Source organism: Perognathus longimembris, chromosome 5 (genome assembly GCF_023159225.1).
Source record: "Perognathus longimembris pacificus isolate PPM17 chromosome 5, ASM2315922v1, whole genome shotgun sequence".
NCBI classification, from domain to species: Eukaryota; Metazoa; Chordata; class Mammalia; order Rodentia; family Heteromyidae; genus Perognathus; species Perognathus longimembris.
In genome coordinates this window covers 65,596,856-65,620,209 of record NC_063165.1, presented here as the reverse complement: position 1 = coordinate 65,620,209, position 23,354 = coordinate 65,596,856, and positions in this window count along the sequence as shown.

Sequence of the window (23,354 nt, the reverse complement as noted above, 5' to 3'; positions counted from 1 at the left end):
ATCTGACATTTGGCTGGTACTGATAATGTTTGATAGTGCCCATATTTGACTGGCACAGACCTCCCTACTTGGAAATCTTCCTCTATATTATATTCCCACTAGTGCTGTAATAAACTCCCATACATTTAAATGAATCCCACCAGACCTGGTGGTCACACCTGTAATCCCAGCTACTCAGAAAGCTGAGATCTCAGGACTGGCAAAAATGGTGAAACAAAGGATAAAGGGCAAACCAACCCAACAGCGATATTCACAAGACAATATCTTGGAAATTAACTGTACAACTCAGGGGTGCAGGGGAGGGATTTGAAGAGATGGGAAGGTGGGAGAAAAATGAGGGAAGGAGTAACAATTATGGCAAGAAATGTACTCATTACCTTATGTATGTCACTGTAACCCCTCTGAACATCACCTAGACAACAAAATTAAATTTAAAAAAGTAAAATAAACATTGTTCCTACAACAAAAATAAATAAATAAACAAAAATAAAGTCAGCCTCTGCAGGAAGGTCCATGAGACTCCGATATCCAATTAACCACCAAAAGTAAGCCAGAAGTGGAGGTGTGGCTCAAGTGGTAGAGCACTAGCCTTGAGTACAAAAGCTCAGGGATACCATGCAGGCCCTGAGTTCAAGCCCCAAGACTGGTTCAAGCAAGCCAAAAAATAGATTCATCCAGGATGGTGGACACTTGCAGTATTTGTAGTAATACTCCCATCTCAAAAACAATAACCAAAACAAACCAAAAAAAATCCCACAAACACATTCTACTATTCTGAAAATCAAGACATCCAAAACTGATCTTCAAGTCCACAGTCCCGATTGGCTCCTGGTCTTTCCAGCTCTCAGAATCTGCATGTATCCTTTGGCTCATGACCCTTTTTTTCTATCTTCAGTCAAACCCAATAAGGGGCACAGCATCTTCACATTTCTTTCCCCCGTCTCTCAGTTTCCATCTCCATCCACCTAAGTCTCACTCTGACTTCTGCATCACTCTCAAGCAGACAGCTGTGATTTTGTTAGAATGCATATATAACCCAGGATAAATTTTCCCCACTAAAGATCTTTAATTTGATCACTTCTCCAAAGTTCCAGAGATAAAGGTGCAAACATTCTATTATGTCTACCAGCCCTCCAAAAAGAACAAAGGACCATTTTCCATTTCCTCAGGCATCAAACCGTGCTATTTATGATCCGTGGTTCTCCACCTTGGCTCAAAGGCTCTTTTAAATCTGAATGCCCCAGACCAATTACATCTAATTTCTGGAGCTGAGTCACAAGACATCAGCTATTTCTGAAACTCCCCAGATGATTCTGATGTGCAAACCAAGGTTGAGAACCACTCATTTAGATGCACTCTCATTTTGAAAGTCCTACTGAAATCTGTGAACATGATCGGGATATGTGAAAATGTTTCCATTTCAACCAGACATTTCAAATTTCATTGAGAGTTGGATGTGAATGTCTAAGATAATGCATATTTTAATCTAACATTGCTTATAGTTTAGATGAGGGTAAGGGTACTATAACCAAAAGGTTAAGATGAAGACTTCCCATTTTAAATGATTAATCAGTAGATGAATTTTTGGATGTAAGTTTTAAAATGTTTCCTAGAAAAGTGTAAATCCAACTCAATATCTTACGCGTGTTTCAAACGTAAATCAACAATACTGAATGTAAATCAGTGTTCTAGGCTTGGCTTATGAAGAAATGGCTTAAGAAATGTGGGAAAAGGGGAATGGTGCAGACACATCACGTTACTGGATTTCATAGAGCATTCTATATTGTTTGTGGAAGCAACAAACAAAACAATGAATTAAGACTGCCCCCCTAGAGCCGGGTGTCAGTGAGTGACTCATGCCAATCCAAGCTAATGGCAAAGCAGAGATTTGAGGAGCTAGGTTAGAAGCTACTCTAGGCAGACAAAAACTTTGAGACTCTTGTCTCCAATTAACCAGTAAAATGCCAGAACTGGAAGCATGCTTCAAGTGGTAGAGAACCAGCCATGAGCAAAAGAGACAAGCACTAGTGAGAGACACTGGATTCAAGCTCAAAAAGTACTCCTCTACTTCAAAAGTTGGCTGTATTCTATGTCATGTGTTTGATTTTTGTTAATAAGTAATAGGAAATATTTATTAATAGTACATATCAACCTATTAAAATTACAGCATAAAAATACCAAGTTGCTCAACTGTGTTGTGTATTAGGCAAAAAAAAAAGTATTCATTAGAGGGGCTGGGGATATAGCCTAGTGGCAAGAGTGCCTGCCTCGGATACACGAGGCCCTAGGTTCGATTCCCCAGCACCACATATACAGAAAACGGCCAGAAGCGGCGCTGTGGCTCAAGTGGCGGAGTGCTAGCCTTGAGCGGGAAGAAGCCAGGGACAGTGCTCAGGCCCTGAGTCCAAGGCCCAGGACTGGCAAAAAAAAAAAAAAAAAAAAGTATTCATTAGAATTTTAGATGAATACTTAATCTACTTTGGTGAAAATCTCCTATGCAAGTATTAAATAAATGCATATGCCACAACTAGTAGCTGCTACTAAGCACTTTAAACAAATTACCCCGATTTAATTCTTATAACAAGTGTTTGGCATGAATAATAATTCACTTTTACAAGGTCAGAAAATTGAGTACTAGAGAAATTTACTAACTCTATGAAAATCATATAACTTAGTGACAGGTATATCTAAATGTGATTTAAAAGTACCCAGTTCAAATATACATGTTTTACTAACTTTAAAGTATTTTTGATTCACAGAGCTTTCATAATTTTCAAAACAAAACAAAAATTATTATCTTAGGCTAGAAGAAAAGAATATGGATAGCCCAAAATTTTGTGGTCAACTTGGTTTGTAGGACATTCAGAATTGAATGAGATGAGCCGGAATGTGGCCTAGTGGCAAGAGTGCTTGCTTCGTACACACGAAGCCCTGGGTTCAATCCCTCATATATCCCACCACATATATTAAACAAAGCCGGAATTGGCACTGTGGCTTAAGTGGTAGAGTGCTAGCCTTGAGTAAAAAGAAGCCAGGGACAGTGCTCAGGCCCTGAGTTCAAGCCCTAGGACTGGCCAAAAAAAAATTGAATAAGAGATATTGCTATGAAACAGACATCTTCAGCTGTGCACCCACTAGTTCATGCCTATAATTCTAGCTCTTGAGAAGGCTGATATCTGAAGATTATAGTTCAAAGCTGGCCCAGGCAGAAAAGTCTGTGAGACTTTACTTCCAATTATTCAGCAAAATGCCAAACTGGAGGCAGGACTAAGCTTGAGCAAAGCAGCTAATCAAGAAAACAGACCCTGAGTTCAAGCCCCAGTACTGGCACAGGCATACACACACACACACACACACACACACACACACACACACACACACACACGAGAGAAATTTTTTTCAAGAAGTTTCATTTTTCTTTTGAATTTTTATGATGTACTTCTTTAAACTATTGTCAACTTTATGTAGTAGTTCTACTTTGATGGAAAATTAATTTATTTCATTTCATTAGCAATCTGTAGCCAAAATATCTAAAAGATTTATTTTTATGAATCTGTGTTTCTCAAATTGATGTTTAAATGGAAAGATGAGATTTCTTGCTTAGATGCTTTCTGAATCCCATTTTATATCCTCTGAAGCAAACTTTCCTAGGTCAAAGGCTGGGAAATCTGACTTTTTAAAAACAAAATCATCAGGTTGTTTGTGGTAGAAATAAATTCGATTTGTCGAAAATTTAGATTCTGAAATCAGTGCTCCTTTTAATGCTTTTAGGCAGATAATGCAAATCTCCAGAGAAGTAGGACAACAATAATGATGCACCCCAGACTGTTGCATTCATCTCCTGAGGCCCCTCTTGTCAATCATCAGACATTCACTGATGTTCCCACAGTGTGCAATCACTGTGTCACATGAGAAATGGGACTACTGTCTGATGGCTGGGAGACTGGCCCTCCTCCGTCCCCAAACTCTTGCATACTGAAGAGTCCTGTTATGAAGAAGTTGCCTGGGCTGGTTCCCAGTGCCTCATGTCTGTAATCCTAGCCAATCCAGAGAATCACAGGTATAAGCCACCCAGGACAGACAAATCAGAAACTCTTGTCTCAACCCACAAAGAGCTGGAAGTTGAGGTGTGGTCAAAATGATAGAGTACCAGCCTTTATGTAAAAATGCCAAGCAAATATACAAAGTCCTGAGTTCAAGCCCCAGTACTAGCATAACAAATAATAAATAAGCCAGACAGTGGTGGCTCATGCTGATACTCTGAGCTACTTAGGAGGCAGAGATCTGAGGACAACAGTTAGAAGCCAGTTGGGGCAGAAAAGTCCCCATGAGACTCATAACTTCAATTAACCATTTGCAAACAGGAAGTGGGGTTGTGACTCAAGTGATAAAGTAAGCACAAACAGGATTGGGGACAGCACTCAGGCCCTGAGTTTAAGCCTCACAGCAGACTAAAAAAAAAAAAAAAAGATAAATAAATAGACAATAAAAGAAGTTTGCTGGATATTGTTCAATCCAACATTTTATAAATATATTTATCCACACAGTAAATACATTTTAAACAATATTACGTAATAACAGATAAGTATATTTATACATTTTGTATAACATAATAAAGTTTATCTATTGAAAAGTTCTAGATAAGGAGAGAAGCACGCAAAGAGAAGTAGAGGTGATTGGAAGAGATTTTATTGAGGTACGCTCCGAGGTGCCCCTCTGGTCGGGATCAGAGAGGTCGGGATCAAAGAGGTCGTGCCTGGGCCTGGCTCAGGCAGGGTTTATATGGCAGGGGCAAAAGGTAGTTTGGTCAGCGATGGTAGTTAGCACGTGGCTTGCTCTGCAAGTCTGGGTGGTTCCAGTTGGTCTCAGGCTGATGCACATGATATTTTCCAATAAGAAGGTGGTTTATTCTTGGCACCTGTGAGCCCTCCAGCCGCCTGACATCTACTTTATATTATATATCATTTATGGAAATAATGTATCTTCTAATGCTATTCTGGAAAATACCTCTAGAAAAAAATGGATGGATAATGACATTACTTTTATATAATGAAGTGTCATCTATAGTTGATGAGGCTTCATTTGTTCCTAGCCATTTTTTAAGTCACCATTGCCAAAGAGATAACAGATAAAAAACATCTAGCAGGGGCTGGAGATATGGCCTAGTGGCAAGAGTGCCTGCCTCATATACATGAGGCCCTGGGTTCGATTCCCCAGCACCACATATACAGAAAATGGCCAGAAGTGGCCCTGTGGCTCAAGTGGCAGAGTGCTAGCCTTGAGCAAAAAGAAGCCAGGGACAGTGCTCAGGCCCTGAGTCCAAGCCCCAGGACTGGCCAAAAAAAATAAAAAAATAAAAACATCTAGCAGATTATGGATACTCAGCTCTTGCAAGACATAACCTATGTGGGTTAAAGGCAATCGAAGTTTTTTGGTTTTTTTTGTAGTATCAGATCTTACTTAGCCAAGCAGATCCTAATTTAAGTTTCTACTGCTTTTTAGAAAAACACAAATTCAAACCAAGTACAGTGCTCATGCCTATAATCCCAGTTACTTGTGAGGCCGAGATTGGGAGAATCATGGTTGGAGGGCAACTCTGGTAAAAAGTTAGTGAGATCCCTCCACTCCAACAAACAGGCTGGGTGTGGTGGCACATTCCTGTGATTCCAGCTATCTCAGAGGCTTTAGAGTGAGAGGCTGGCCTCAGGCACAAGAGAAAACATAAGGCCCTATCTAACAAATGAAACAATCAAATGAAATCAAGTAAGACTGAAAATGGTTGCATTTTTTTAAATGTCTAGTCATTTCAGTTCTAGCATTTCCAGTGACAGGAAAGTCACTAGCTCATAAAGCAGAATACAATTTGTCAATTGTTGTTTAATCATTCTGTAGAGTGAGCTGATTCTCTCTTTAGAGCCGTCGGTTTCTGACAGCAGCAAGAAAAAAATGGGTGGAGAGGCCAGAGAGATCATCAGCACTAAGAAAAGACAAGTTTGGAGAACAAGTTTGAAACATACTCAGAAAACAAATCAACCTGGATTAATGACTAACACATCCAAGGATGATAGGATCCTATCTCTTAAGAATAGGGTGGAAACCGGGACAGGGATATATGCATATGTGCATATATAGGCATATGTGTGTATGTGTGCATGTATATGTGTGTATGTGTGTGTGTACACACACACACACAAGTCAAACTGAGATAAGTGTGGTATACACAGAGGTAGATTTCCAAAAGTCCTTTGAGCAATTATCAGACAGTTTAACAAAATGAATACTAAGAAGCTGAAACATATTTTATCTGAAGAGAGTTGATTTAGGAATGGAAAATGAATAGAGAAGGGAATGGTGGGTGAATTCTGTCATAATACTCAATGTACTTAATGCAAATGGTACTAGGAAATTTGAGGGGATTGATGGGGTTGCGAGAGATGGAGAGGTAGAATGATGAAAGGGATGACCTTGGTAACGATATGTTGTACTCATAAATTGACATGTTACATTGAAACCCCTTTGTACAACTATTTTATAATAAAAAATAATTTTAAAAGATAATAAAACAATTTGAAGAAGAAGAATAGGAAAGAATCATGGCCATCTTTATTACTTTTTTTCAAATTTTTATTATCAAACTGATGTACAGAGAGGTTACAGTTTCATACGTTAGGCATTGGATACATTTCTTGTACTGTTTGTTACCTTGTCCCTCATACCCCTCTCCCTCCTCCCCCTTTCCCTTCCCCCCCCCCCCCCCCCGCCCCAGGTGTTCAGTTCACTTACACCAAACAGTTTTGCAAGTATTGCTTTTGTAGATGTCTTTTTTTTTACCCTGTGTCTCTCAATTTTGGTATTCCCTTTCAATTTCCTACTTCTAATACCAGTATACATGGTTGGCCATCTTTAATCTGATATGCCTGTTTCTGTTTTGTATTTGTTTTAAAATCTGAGCACATTAAACATCCTGGATGTCTACTTCTCAGCATTTTTTAATGCAGAAACGAGGTTTATTCTGGCTTGCACTTCTGGAGGTTCCAGGTCAAGGGACTGACTGCATCTCATGATGGCCTTCTTGCCATTATATCTCAGCATTTTTAAATGCTGGCTTCTCTTCTAATGGGAGACAGCTTTCTTTGTTTTAAGGACTTTCTTTACTTTTCCAAGCAATCATCTTGCTTATGAACTCTGTCCATGGGGTAGTCTAGACTTGGTCTCTTAACTTTTAAAAATGAATTTTCCTGACCTCTAAACAGTGCCCCTCAAACACGATGTGGACACGAATCATTGCAGGATCCTATAAGATGCAATTTTTTTTTTCTGTAGACCTCAATGGATCTTGAGGTTAGACATCTCTAACCACCTTTCCTGTCACGTAGTACTGCTAGTTCTCATAGTGCAATTTTCCATTGCAAAAATCTAGAGGTTTCAGAGTCCAATACAGTTCTACTTTGGGGAAGATAATGAAGTCCAGAGTGACTACTTCTTGAGCTTTTTCAAGTGATGCAATTGGGAAAATAAGTGAAACCACTAATTTATCAACCACTAATTTATAATTTATTTATATAAATATAAATATATTACCTATCACAAATATATCATGTTACTGTATGTTATTTTATAAGCTGTAAAATATTGACTTCAAAAACCTTACAGGGTTGCAAAAGAGTGTATGGAGAAAATATAATAATTATTTTCATACTGGAAGAGATGAAAAAGCCTAACTTCAGAAAAGCAAACAGGTGTCTGGAGATCATCTGGCTGACAGGGACATGCGTCCTCTCTCGCTGACACCTTCAGCTCCTCAGCTGGACAGAGCTCCAGGGGAAAATGTCTGCTGAGGGCACTGAGACAAGCGTCACTCACGTCCTGGTCACATGAGTCAATAGCGTATGCCCCAAATACGAGGTGAATCCAGAAGAAGAAAAGCTCAAGTCAGGCTGCGTGTATTTGAGAAAAAGAAAGCTATCCATTTGGGCATGAGGAAGATCATTCTTGATCCATTTCCTGTCACTAGCACATGGAGAAGAAATGCTCACCCAGCTCCCAGCTCCTGACACAGCAATGTCAAGTCTCCTCTCCCATCCTTGGTTATCCCAGGAGCAGCTCAAGCGTAGTGATGGCTTTGTCACAGTGATGGTGTATGAAGAGCTTTGCTCTGTGGAACACTCAAGAATCGGGTCTGGGAGGAAACCTGTAAGTACTATATATAATTAACTCCCATTTTAATCTTTGGTATCCTTCCTCCTCCTTGATGCTGCCTGGGTTCTCTTTCAATTCCATTTGGTAAGGCAGCCTTCGCAAGGCTTAGGCCACACTCTCAATGGCCATTTTGATGAGGGCTCAAGGCAATACATTCAAGTTCTTGTAAGAAACTTGAAGCCAAAGTAAGCTATGGTTTGACTGTTCCAAAAGGGCAACTGCTATCCAGAAGTCAGTTTGAGTTTGTCAGCCTGAAGGAAACTTTTGGTGGTTGGGTTTTAAACATTTTGGGAAGGATTTCAAGTTGTTTCAGTATTTTAGTTTATTTTCTTTTTACTTGTTTATTTATATGTTTTTGAAAGTTTTAGCAACAATTTATTTTAATATAAAAGGTTTAAAGTAGAGAGAAATGAAAAAGAAACATTCCCTGATCCTCATGCAGGAAATGGGAATTCAAGACTCCTGCTTCTATTTTGTTATCGCCTCCTTGGCTGTCAATATTCCTTTCCTTTACATGTGTTCACATGTAGTTCCATATATATTAATTCTGTATTATGGAGAGTCCTATGAGGCTCAGAATATTTATCCTTTCAACCTACCTCATTTGAATTAAGGTCTTGTTTTAAAACCCAGTTGTTACTGGGCAGTCACATTTCAGATTATTCATTACAGTTGTGTATTCACATGTTAATAGTAAGCCAAATGGAACACATGGAAGACAAACAGAATCTATTCAGAGGTCAGGTATAAAGAATAAAGAAAAAGGCTACTTGTGTGACTTACAGAGAAAGAAGACAAGGGTCATGTTGACTGACCACTGGCTAAAAGATATCCAGTTCTGCCTTCCCATTTACAGAGATGGAGGAATGGTTTACAAGTTGTTCTGTGTTTTACAAAGGTACAGGCATACTGTCAGTCCTCATGAAACTCATAGTCTATACAAAGAGATACAGAAAAATATAAAAGTATACTTCCTTCCTATAAGGCGTCTACATTGAACATTACTAACCACCAACTCTTAGAATTTTGTTTGTTGGCAAGTGTAATGAAGATCTTGCCCGATTGCCAGTGGTTCATTCCTATAATGCTAGCTACTCAGCAGGATGAGATCTGAGGATCATGGTTCAAAGATTGGGCAGAAGAGTCCGTGAAACTCTTATCTTCAATAAACCACTCAGGAAAAGCTGGAAGTGATGCTTTGGCTCAAGTGGTAGAACACCAGCTTTGAGCATAAAGAAGCTCAGGGAAAATGCCCAGGCCCTAAGTTCAAGCCCTGGGACCAGCCAAAAAAAAGAAGAGGAGGAAGAAAAAGGTCTTATTTTCTTTCTTGAAGTTCTTACCTGAGTCTCCAATACAATCTCCTGTAACCTAAAAGTTACACATTGATAGCAGGGAGCTGGAAATGTGGCTTAGTGGTACAGAGCTTGCCTAACATGCATGAAGCCCTGGGTTTGATTCCTCAGCACCACATAAACAGAAAAAGCCAGAAGTGGCCCTGTGGCTCAAGTAATTGGATGCTAGCCTTGAGCTCAGAGAAGCTCAGGAACAGTGCCCAGGCCCTAAGCTCAAGCCCCAGGACCATCAAAAAACAAAAACAAAAATAAAATAACAACCAAAAACCAACCAACCAACCAAACAACGACAACAACAAACCTTTGACTAGGAGCCTTGGGCTCACAGCATTTAAGAGGCTGAGATCTGAGAACTGCAGTTTAAAAACCAAACCAGGCAGAAAGTTCTGTGAGATTCTTATCTTTGATTACCCACCAAAAAGCCTGGAGTGGAGTTGTGGCTCAAGTGGTATGGCACTAGTCTTGAGAAAAACTGTGCAGGGATGGATAGTGTCTTAGCCCTGAGTTCAAGCCCCAGGACCAGTGCTAAATAAATAAATAAATCTATAATATTTCTAATTTCTGAGTTCTTAAAGCTTCCAGTTGAGTACATCCTAGGTCACTGATGACTTTTCTCCCGACATTTACCACTAAGAGTAGTGCGGTCCCATTTTTACCTCCATGATATCCTTTGCTGCCAGATGTGAAGGCAATACATTTTTTCCTTTGCCTGCATCTGCTTCCCTCATGCCCTCTTTTCTTTTGCTCACGGCATGGAAACCACACTTACAGCTTAGCCTGTTTTGCTTATGGAACTGTGCCAGGAGCAGTTCTGAAGGTGTTTTAAAGAATGAAGACATCTGGCAGCTGGCATACTTACAATGCATTTTTCCAAAGACAAGTTGCATGCTGTTGGAATTTTCAGCTGAAGGTCACACATGTCAGGTAAGAAGGCAGTCAGGGAGACCTGTGGCACAGGAAGCCAGACACTGGAAAATGTTCAGTACTGGGGTCGGGGTTCAGTCAACAAGCACACTTGGCTCCTTGTCCACCCCTTTCCTTTAAAGGAAGTCTATGAAGTAAAATATGCAAGCCCAGTAAACTGACAGTGCATCCATAGGCTGTAATATGTAGATGGAAAGATTGGCATTTAGGCCAGTGGAAAAGGAATTAAGGGGGAGGGGAGAATATAGATGAAAATATGGTTTTGATATACTATTGGATAAGCATGTTCCAATCAGTTGAATGGTTCGGTCTCTCAAAAAGAAATAGCCTGCCGGGCGCTGATGGCTCATGCTTTCAATCCTTTCTAACACTCAGGAGGGTGAGATCTGAGTATCAAGGTCTGAAGCCAGCCCGGGCAGGAAAGTATGTGGGAATCTTACTTCCAATCAACCATCAAAAAGGCAGAAATGGAGATGTGGCTCAAGGGTTAGAGCACCAACCTTGAGTGGGAAAGCTAATGGGCAGCCCAGGCCCTGAGTTAAGTCCCAGTATCAGCATGCGTGCGCACACATGTATACGTGTCACACACACACATACACACACACACACAGCCTGAAGGATTAAGAATTCACAGTTCTTCCCATAGTAAATTGCATTAATGAATTTTTCTACTAATGAAGATTTACTTGCATTTGATAATATTGGTATACTGTGTGTTTCTGTTTTGAAGTCTTTCCTTCTAACTGGGATCACTAAATACTACTAGTGCAATGAAATAATACTTTACAAATCAATTGGTCTTTGTGACTTCACACTTGTTTTAAATAAAACTGTGATCACTTCATTTGTTGGGGGTTTTGTTTTATTTTTTTGCTGCAATAAGAATTGGCCATGTAATATGCAAGTTTTGTAATTGAGATCCACATCTGGCCTAATAGAAAAAGAGATGAAAGTAATCTCACCACAATGACCATCTCTCTCTAACAAATTTGAAGATTGTAAAAGTAATGTGGGCCATAGTTGATATATAAATGAGATTCATTTATTAAGCAATAGTTAGAGATAGTTACACTGGATCTTGATATTTCTCTACCCAAAAATTCTAATGTTCTCATACTTTTATTTTTCTAAGTTCAGGCCTGTCATTGCAAGTGAGTATGTCTGTCTTCTGAACAAACATTATGTAAGGAGGCATTGGTCAATAGAGAAAGAAGAAATGAGTGTGGCAGGTGTTGATAGCTACTGCCTGTAGTCCTAGCTACTCAAGAGGCTGACATATGAGTACTGTGGTTCAAAGCCAGGCCAAGTAGATATTTCTGAGAGGCCAGCAAAGAGCCAGAAGTGGAGGTGTGGCTTAAGTAGTAGAGCAAGAGCCTGAGGCCCTGAGTTTCAGCCCTAGTACAGACAGACAGACACACACACACACACACACACACACACACACAAGTGATTGTGAGAGACAGTTGATCCTCATCTTACGTCAGATGCCAATGAAACCACTTGCCAGACAGATTGCAAATTGATGTTCGGCCTAAGTGGAGGGTCCAGCCCCTAAATATCTACCTTTGGAATGTACATTCTTGACCTGCACTGTTTCTCTGTCAAAATTGATTCAAAAGGATGGTTCAGTGTTAATTGTTTCTCAATTTGAATATTGAGTTGCTTTTAAAAAATCACACGAGACCTCAGTGTCATCAGCCCTGCTGAGAGGAGCCTGAGGCCCTGACCCCTCACACATGCAGAGGGATGGGGTGCTTTGGGGTCCCACTACGTCAATTCTCTCTCAATGCTGGTTCAGCCTGCTGCTGCATTTCATCCTCACATTTGTTTTGGGAAATGATGCTGAAGAAAAACCTCTGTCAAAAGTGAGAAAATCAGGGGCTGGGAATATGGCCTAGTGGTAAAGTGCTCGCCTTGTATACATGACGCCCTGGGTTCGATTCCTCAGCACAACATATATAGAAAAAGCTGGAAGTGGTGCTGTGGCTCAAGTGGTAGAATGCTAGCCTTGAGCAAAAAGAAGCCAAGGACAGTGCTTGGGCCCTGAGTTCAAGCCCCAGGACTGGTAAAAACAAAAAACAAAAGTGAGAAAATCAGACCAGAGTTTTTCTGTCAGGCCCCCTGTTCTGCATGGAACAACCCCTTAGCCCTCTGCTACTTGTGGAGTAGGCTCTGCCTGTGTCAGGAGCAGTGAGTTCAGACAGCAGCTGGGAGCTGCAGTTGCCTGCCGTCCAGCCGGGGATCATTCACTTGTGGCCAGAACAGAACAGGGGCAGTCACGACTTTCAGGTGTGGGGGTTGGGGTGGGATTAACTTTTGAGAATGTTATGTGACAGTATTTTATTTCTTAAATGATCTTTTTTGTTCATAGATTCACCCATTACCAGCTCTGATTCCCTCAGCGACATTTAGCAAGAACAAAATCCGATGAGATTTTTTTGGTTTGATTTTTAAGGAAAACAAAGTCATAAACACCTGTGAGGAAGATGGTACCTGTTAATATTGAAGATACCTACCTGACCATTTCAGTGGTCAGATTTATATCTGATGTTTTATAAATCAGTAAGACAGTAACTACTCTTCACCTCTTCCCAGGGAACCATCCATTTAATATAATTGCTCCCTAAGAAGATTTTTTTTTCTTTTTTGGTGTGTGGTTTGAACTGAGGGTCTGAACATCGTCCCTAAACTTTTCTGCTCAAGGCTAGCACTTTTCCACTTTGAGCCACAGTGCCACTTCCAGTTTTCTGATGGTTAATTGGAGATAAGAGTCTTATGGATTTTCCTGACTAGGCTGGCTTGGAATGGTGATCCTCAGATCTCCGTCTCCTGGGTAGCTACAATTACAGGCATGAGCCACTAGCACCTGCCTCTAAGAAACTTTCAGTCCTCAAAATTGTGGAATATATGAAGTACCAGAAATCTGCATTTCATGTAAGTTAAAATAAAGACCCAAGAGATGACTTATAAATAAGTTTAAGCTTATAGAACTAGCATGATAAAGTTAAATACAAAAACAGAAGAAGTGGGTTATAGAAAGGATTTTGGTGATCTTTCAGATCTTCATCTCCTGATGTAATTTTATTTATTTATTTATCTATCTATCTATCTATCTATCTACCTATCTATTTATTTATTTTACTAGTCAAGTCCCTATGAGATTTAGTCAGTCAGAAATTCCTGCTGTGTTTCTCATACATAACATAAAGATGTCCACTAAGACCTGCACTGCCCAACACTGAAGACGACTATCCCATTACAGAACGTATGCTCCAGAAAATATCGTGGATATAATTTCTACAGTAATGCTAGCTCTCATTCTCCTTTTGAATAATTTTATGTATAAAATTAACATGTATAAAATATATGTACATTCCTTTTTGTTTATACTCATTAAAATGAAGCAAATAGGGTTTCTAGACCAAAAAAAATAGTATCAAGAAAGAGTTAAGAGAATAGGAAATGTAGACTATTGGAAAGGGATATATTTTGATGAGCAATTCTTAGAGTGTGTATGTGGTGTGAGTGTGTGTGTGTGTGTGTGTGTGTGTGTGTGTGTAATGGAGTATGTCAAGGATTTATTTATTCATTTATTTTTCAACGTTCAGCTTTAAAATTAAACTCAAACTACTTTGGAAGTGAAAAACAATTAAATTGAACAAATGTGAGGAAGTTTGAACATAATCATTTCAAAAGCTAGGCTGCAAACCTGGAAAACAGAGCTAGTTGTTACAAAACCAAATGTTACCCATCATATGTAATGTATAATGTGCTCCAATGCAATTCTAAAAAGAAATCACAATTTCTCAGAAATCCATTTTCTTATTTTATTAAAATAACTTGTAGAGCTGAAAATGTGGCTTAGTGGTAGAGTGCTTGCCTAGCATGCATGAAGCCCTAGGTTTGATTCCTCAGTACCACATAAACAGAAAAAGGTAGAAGTGGCACTGTGGCTCAAATGGTAGAGTGCTAGTCTTGAGCAAAAGCTCAGGGACAGTGCCCAGGCCTTGAGTTCAAGCCCCAGGACTGACAAAAATAAAATAAAATAAAATAGCGTTTATGCATTGTGCATTTATAAAATATGCTTCATATTATTTTTTGGCAAGTAAAACCAATACTGGACATTTGAATAATAGTTGATAAATTATATAATTCAGTTTTTTCTTAATAATTAGTCTGTGAGTAAGGTAACAAAATGAAAATTGCCTCTGTTTTATGAGTCAGAAAGTATAATGATTTATTAAGAATGTACATGGAGCTCACACCTATAAAGTTAGCTACTCAGGAGGCTGAGATATGAGGATCATGGTTCACAGCAAGCCATTGCAGATAAAGCCAAGAGATTCTTTTCTTTTTCTTTCTTTTCTGCCATTCCTGGGCTTTGGACTTAGGGCCTGAGCACTGTCCCTGGCTTCCTTTTGCTCAAGGTTAGCACTCTGCCACTTGAGCCACAGGGCCACTTCTGGCCATTTTCCATATATGTGGTACTGGGGAATTGAACCCAGGGCTTCATGTATACGAGGCAAGCTCTTTTGCCACTAGGCCATATTCCCAGCCCAAGCTAAGAGATTCTTATCTCCAGTTAACCAGCAAAAAGCCAGAAGTGGAGCTATGGCTCAAGTGATAGAGCACTTGCTTTGGATTAAAAAGTTAAAGTGTTGAGTTTAAGCTCCAGTACCAACACACACACACACACACACACACACACACACACGAATGCAAAGGGGTTGGAAATAATCTCAGTGATCAAGCATTTGCCTAGCATGTGTAAGATCCTGTATTCAATCCCCAGCAAAGCAAAAAGTGAAAGCAAATAAAATGAAAAATGAAGAATAAACAAATCTGTAGTAGAAACATTTCCTGGGTCAGTGCTATGTTTAGTATAGCATGCTGGGATACAGTTACATCTTTTTTATTGTTACTGGATAAAATGTATTAGTTATCTTACATAGCATGATTAGGTCTTTAGTTTTATATTTTGGGTTATTCACCCACTCAGCTAATATTGAGCACATGTTACATACTGTGTTCTAAGGCAAGTGCTGGGCCCACAATGTGATATGAAACACATGTAATCATAAAGTTGCAGACTGATAGGAAGACAGACACTACACTAATTACCACATATCTATTTCAGGAACTTGCCAGACAGCCTCCTGCTTTGGGGACATTTGCACTTGCTGTTTCCTTTGTCATGGATGCCCATGTAGACATGGCCTCACTGTCTTCAAATCTTTACTCAGAGGTTAGCACCATAGCTGGATGACATGAAATTCTAAATCCAGCCACATGACTACTTAAATGTTAGGATGAAATGAAAGTATTTTAAGAATTACATTCAGAAACAAATATTCAAGGAAGTATGTAAAGAAAGCAAAAGCAAAATTATCTCAGGAGAAAGACACTGAGTACCCCATAAAATGAATGAAGGTTTTGAATAAATATGAACCTACAGTCATGTGATTAAAAAATTAATAATCTGAACTAAACTCCAAATAAGTTCAATATATAATTGAAAGATAAAGCTGATATGAATGAGAGAATGGTAATATAGTAGATATTACTGTCTTTTATTGTGGAAAAGTATATATTTAAACATGAGTGAAGAAATTCAAACTAATCATTCAGAAACAGAAACATCTACTTTTAAAAACCTCTAGGGAGAGGGGGAAAAAAGCAGAAACTAACTCAACCAACACCCCCCCCCCCCCAAGTAGGGAAAATAGAGGGAAAAAAGAAGTTGCGCTTTTAAAAGTTTTAGATATTAAATAACAGAAATACATTCAAAACTTTCAACAATCACCATAAATACAAAAAACTAAATTCTCCTATTAAATAGGCCAAGATCGTCCTTTCTTAGAAATTGAATTATTTGTTCAGTTTGAAATACTTTGAAAACAAATTGATACAAATTCAGCATGATTTAAAATAAAAATATGGAAGTAAGTGTCAATGAGCCTAGCCTGCTCAGGGGCTTGCCTTCAGTCCTCAGTATCTCAATAAATAGATAGGTGACAGGTGACAGATAGATAAATAGATATATAGATTGATTAATAATGCTAGAAATAGATAATTAAATGTGATAGAAGTGATTCAGAAAGCTGTTGGTTAACATAGATAAACACCAAGTAAGGAAATAGTAATATGACATAAATTACATGGGGGGCCACAACTGTTAAATGAAATAAAGAAGATTTCACATGATAAACAGAATAATGTATTACCTTGTAAGAATCATCAGTGTTATACATATAAGCATGTATGGATATATGTGTGTGTGTGTATATATATATATATATATATATCTCAAAAGCTAGCTAGACCTCAGTGGCACAAGCCTGTAATACTAGCTATTCAGGAGGTTGAGATCTGAGGATTATAGTTTAAAGTGAGCCCAACCTGAAAAGACTATGAGACTCTTATCTACAATAAACCATCAAAAAGCTGATTTATATGGAGCTGTGTTTCAATTGATAGGCAACCAGTCTTGAGAGAAAAGGCTGATGGAAAGCACACGATCCTGAATTAATTCTTAGTACTAGCACACATAGATAAAAATACATTAGAAATGTAGATAGATACTGCTAATCCAATAAGAACTCACTATACCTCTTTTAGAAATTGATTATTAAAGTAGCCAAAATAATATGAATACATTTTAGTAATAATATAATGTATCAACAAATAATATCATTTATCATACACAAATGTATTGTTTTAAAATTTTTTACTATTATGCTATATTAGAAAATGATCTCAAAAGCATCCAGAAAAATAAAAAACCTACATAGACAGGCAATACCTTTCAACAAAATCAGAAATGAATACCAACTGATAAACTAAGAAGGGGAAGTTTATTTGTGTTTTTGTTTAGGGGCTTTGTTCTTGTTTTTATTTTTGTGCTGGTCTTAGGGCTTGAATTCAGGGCCTGGGTGTTGTCCCTGAGCTTTTTCATGCAAGGCTAGCACTCTACCACTTGAGCCACAGCTCCACTTCTAGTTTTTTCAGTGGTTAATTGAAGACAAAAGTCTCATGTACTTTTCTGCCTGGCCAAGCTTCCAACTGCAATCTTCTGATCTCAGCCTCCAGAGTAGTTTGTACTACAGGTATGAGCCACTAACTTTTATTTAAATTCTTTAAATAAATTGGCAGCTGCTAGGGGAAAAGGAGCCAATAGGAAAGAAGAGAGTAGACAGAGAAAAGAAGAAGGCAAAGGAGTAAAGATGTAAAGGTTAACAGACAGACAAAACCTGTGTATGATCTAATAAAACTGCATACACAAACCTAAATGACAAGCAATAGATTTAGAGAGACTACATATAAAACAGAAGATAATATATATATATATATATATATATATATATATATATCCAACTAATTAACAAGAAAAACATGAACAGTCCAATGGGGGAAAAACAGGCAAATACTAACAATCAGGTAATCTTTAAGAAAGAAGCAGCATGGTTAAATTAAGAAATAAAAATGTCTTTGGCCAAAATAATAGTCAGAGAAGTGAAAGTCTTCAGGTTTGTTTTGTCTCTGAACTTCTCAGGTCCACTGTGGTTCTCTTGTAGTCTCAGCCAGCACTTCTACTTCACACATCTCTGGTAGACACTGTCTGCTGCCCACAGCCTCCTTCCTCCAGAACTGTCATTTCTTCATAGTGCCACACTGTCTATGCAGGCCTGGGAAAGTGATCTCAGCTCCCCAAGTAACCTCAGCCCTTGTTCCACTTAATCACTGACTGGGAGTAGCAGGGGCTTGTAGGCTTCTACCAAGGCTTTCATACTCTCTTCTGAGTGAAATGAGAAATCACTAGATAATATGAAGGGGCCACATGGGCTTAGTTTCATTAAGACAGTCAACTCTGGTCACCTGTTTGGGCTGTCACATAACAAAAATAAGGAGTTGGAAGTTAAGGGTTCAATGCAATAACCCAGGGAGAATTCACAGTATAAGGATAGTGTCCATAAAGATCAAGAAATTCTGTATATGTTTTGAAGGTAAAGCCAAGAAAATTTTCTAGTGAACAAGGTATGGAATATAAGAAACAGAGGACTTGGAGTTGGAGATTTTGGCTCAGTTAGAGCCAGCCAATGAGTGAAAGTGTCAGGTACTGAGTTAGAGTTTTGGTTTTGAACAACTGAAAACACATACACATCACATACAGAGAGAAAGAGAGAGAGAGAGAGAGAGAGAGAGAGAGAGAGAGAGAGAGAGAGAGAGAGAGAGAGAGAGAGAAGAGGACTCAAGTGAGACTCTGGTTTAGAGACCAACTATCCCCTGATAAGTAGAATGTACTCACGGTAGAAGTGATGGAAGATCTGGGGTTTTTATACAATTGAGATGCCCATGTCTTAAATTGGACATATTACATAGATATTTGGATGCCCAGATTTAGATTTCACAGAGAGGTTGATTTGAAGATTTTAAAAGGTAGAGTGTTCTGGGCATTGTTGGCTCATGCCTGTAATCGTAGCTATTTAGGAGGCTGAGATCTGAGGAGTGTGGTTGAAAGCCAGCCTGGCAGGAAAGTCCATGAAACTCTTATCTCCAATTAACCACCACAGCACTGGAAATGGAGGTGTGGTTCAAATGGTAGAGCACCAGTGCAAAAGCTAAGGCTCTGAACTCGAGCCCTTGGTTCAGCATAAAATAATAATAACAATAATAACATCAACAATACAAACTGAGGAGTTGGGATTGGGATTGTAGCTCTTTGGTAGAGCACTTGGTCAGCATACATGGGTCTTGTGTTTAATCCCAAGCCTCATCAAGGTACTTAATAGAAAAAAAAAAAGAGACCTTTGCCTCTGGAGCATGCCAGTGCTAAAAATTAGGAAGACGAGAGGAAGAAACAAGCAGGAAAGAAAGGAGATATTAGGATGATAGTCAGGGGAAAAAAATTAGAGAAGCCTGGTGTCCTGAAAGCTAAGGGAGAAGGAGGCTGTAAAGAGGAGGCACAATCAACTGGATTGCATGCTGCCAGCAAGCCAGCGTACTATAATGACAGAGATGTAGGGACTGTATCTCTGTATTTGACATTCTGGCAAATTCTCAGTTCTGCCATTAAATAAAGGACTCTGTTGTATGACCTTGAAAAAGCTACCATACTTCTCTGTCTCTCTTTCTCCATCTAAAATATTGGAATGTACAAGTAAACACAACAGGGCTGTAAACAAGTATGCATAAATGTAGTATCCAAAGTATAGTATTTGCAGGAGAAAATTCGAATGGTATAATTCCTTAGAAAAGCTGATGCACAGTCCAACAAAATGATTACCAGGAAACTGGCACTTGAAAGGCAGGGGGAAGAGTCAAGAGGAGGGTAGACAAATGAGAAAAGGAAGTGGGTAAGAATGTCATATTATTCTATGTATATCTGATAAAAATTAAGAAAATTGAGGGGGGTGGGGTTGTGAGGGATGGGACAGAATGAAAGGGATGGCATTGATCAAGAGGCATTGTATTCATAAACTGATTTGTTGAATGGGCACTCTTGTACAACTATTTAAAGACAATAAAATATAATTTAAAATGAATCAATAAAATATGGAGATGATAATGGATCTGGTTTCTTAAGGTCTTTGCCAGCCTTAATTGTCTAACTTTGTTTATAATTCCTAGAGTACAGTAGGTGCCTAATAAATGACAGCTCTGATTATTACTACCAATAATAAGAAATATAGTATTGCTGGTGATAAAACAGAGAAAAGAAGGTATAAAAGGAATAATCTCTGATGATGTTGTGCTAAATAGATTTGCTATTATATACCTCTAATTTCAAGGCTGTAGAATATGTTAAGGAGAGCCCTTGCTTTATTTCCTGCTGTGATTTCATTACCCAGGGGTACCCAGTGCATACTGGGTATTCTCTGAATGTTTGTTAAATGAGTGACTACTTCCAGGGAAAAATAGAGGATTCAAGAAGATAAGCAAATTTCTTGCCCAGCTCAAGATGTCAGAGCTGGATGGAACGGAAGGTCCTGAGTTCCACAAGAGGGAAAATTCCAGTGCTAGAATAATCTAGATTCAGAATATACCCCCTACTCTGAAAGCAGGGACTTCGAATGTTAGTATTTCAGAAGCTGGCAGGAGGGACAAGAGAATGGTACACTTTTTCACATTTTTCCATCATAAATCACTACCAGCACATTTCACTCTACTCAAAGTTTTCTTAATAATGTGGCTGTTATATAATGAAAACCTAGAAGTCCTGAAAAAAATCTATAAATGACATAAACTCCTTGTCAATTGTTGAGCAATAGAAGTGAAAATGAAATGTTGAAACTTACCACAAATCTCGACCTTCCTCATATTGTACATTCTCTCTCTGTTTTTCAAGGACTGTCAACAATTGAGAACATGCAAATACGATATCTTGAGGTAAAAAGTTAAGTATTTATGTAGCAGATACTTACTTTCAGAAATTTTACCAGTAATAAGACCTTTTATACAATTAGAAATAACCTTGAATCTCTTTAACATAAACTAGATGCAGCCCAAGATGATGGAAAGGTCAAGAGAATTCTGTTTCTTTGTAGTGTTTACTCCTGAGCATTCAGTGGCTCACTCTATCCATACATAAAGCTCCTACTTCATCCACAAGTTTTATGTATCTTTTAAATTAGGTTTTTTAAAAGGCATCTTTTTTTTTTTTTTTTTTTTTTTTTTTTTGGCTAGTCCTGGGCCATGAACTCAGGGCCTGAGCACTGTCCCTGGCTTCTTTTTGCTCAAGGCTAGCACTCTGCCACTTGAGCCACAGCGCCACTTCTGGCCGTTTTCTATATATGTGGTGCTGAGGAATCGAACCCAGGGCTTCATGTATACAAGATGAGCACTTTACCACTAGGCCATATTCCCAGCCCCCAAAAGGCATATTTTTTCATATATATTAAAAAAATGAGCTGGGATCCTGTCTCGCTTCTATAATCTTAGCTATTCAGGAGGCTCAGACCTGGGGATCCCAGATTGAAGGCAACCTGGGTCTACAGCAAAGAGCAGGCAGTAGATGTGTGGCTGAAACAGTAGCACACCAGTCTTGAACAAAAAAGCTGAGCAAGAGTACAGGCCCTGAGTTCAAACCCCATTACACAAGCACATACACATGAAAACAGATTTTGCCCAAAAGAAGAGTACTAATAGGTACTCTTATTAATAAAATAGTATAGCTTTTTTTAGTCCGATAAAACTTCATAAGTAATTAAAATTGTGTGGGAGTATTTCTTAAATGGACAGAGATTATGAAATGAACTCATAGAAATCTCCAGTTAATATAGAGTGTTTGCTAGGAGATTTCTATCAAACATATTGAGTATGTTTAAATTAGACATAAATGGAGACTTATGATATGCCTACAGAAGGAAAAGGAAAATTGGATCTCTAATCATGTGGACATAGAAGCATCCCTGAAAAGCATGACACTGTGAAATAAAGTAGTTTGCAAGAAGATTTTCCTTCTTGAAAATAGCTTCATTGAAAATGAGTGCCAGTGGCTCACATCTGTAACCTTAGCTACTTGAAAGGCTGAGATCTGAGGATCACGGTTCAAAACTAGCCTGGGCAGGAAAGTCCATGAGACTCTTATCTCTAACTATCTACCAAAAAAAGCTGGAAATGGAGCTATGGCTCAAACAGTAGAGCACTAACCTTGAGCAAAATGTTCAGGGACAGCATCCAGGCCCTGAGTTCAAACTCAAAGACACACACACACACACACACACACACACACACACACACACCACATATAAATGGTCTCATTAAGTCATTCTCTGATGGTTCACATCTATAGTCCCAGCTATTCAAAAGGCTGGGATCTAAGGATTGATATTTAAAACTAACCTGTGCAGAAAAGTCCAAGAAACTCTTAACTCTAATTAACAAAAAGACAAGTAGATGTGTGGCTCAAGGGGCAGAATGCCATCCTTGAGCAGAAAAAGCTAAGCAAAAGTACAAGGCCCTTAGTTCAAACCCCAATACTGGCACTACACACACACACACACACACACACACACACACACACACGCACGCACTATATATATATATACATATATATATGGATATAGGTATATCCTCATTGTTTGATCTAGTAATCTCACTTCTAGATGATCCTAGATAAATAACAACAGATATGAGAATGTTATCTATATGTGACATGTTAATTTCAGTATTACATTATAATCACATAATTTAAAGAAACCCACTTGTCCAACAATAGGGGGATAGTTAAGTTGGTCTCTATCCATTTAGTATAATAAATATGTAATGATTCAATGTGTGGTATAAAATATTCTGTATATAGCATGCCTACTTACAATGTGTGTTGTTTCATTAAATTGTTCCATTCTTGTCAATTAAACTATTGTCCTATACATAACCATAGTATGTTACTTGAGCTTAAGACTGGGGAAAAAACAGATAAATAGCATCCTTTATAAAATCTTGGCTTCAGAATGTTGTATGGTTGAGCCACATAGCACATTGATCACGACTTTCAAGTTCCTGAGGTAATTATAGGTCACACCTAAGTAATCACCAGTTAGGCTTCCACATTCATTGCAAGTAGCCCCATAAAGCAACCATTTACTTTATTGATTCTGAGTATTCTGCTCCTCTCTTGAAGTCATTCAGCAGTCCTTTTTCAGGCAATATGAACTATCTCTATATTTCAGTACACATCTTTGCCATATAAATGTGCTTTTTAGCTTCAAGGCCCAAGGATGCATTCCATGTATGAAAAGGAGTCTTTGTGCCACAAAAGTAAAGTCATCAGCTTCTATGCAATGAAGAAGAAATGTTCATCGTCTACTGTGCATATATGTAAGCCACCTCTCAAAAATCAGCCCCTTAAATGGCCCTGAGTACGCCTCTGTGTGTGAC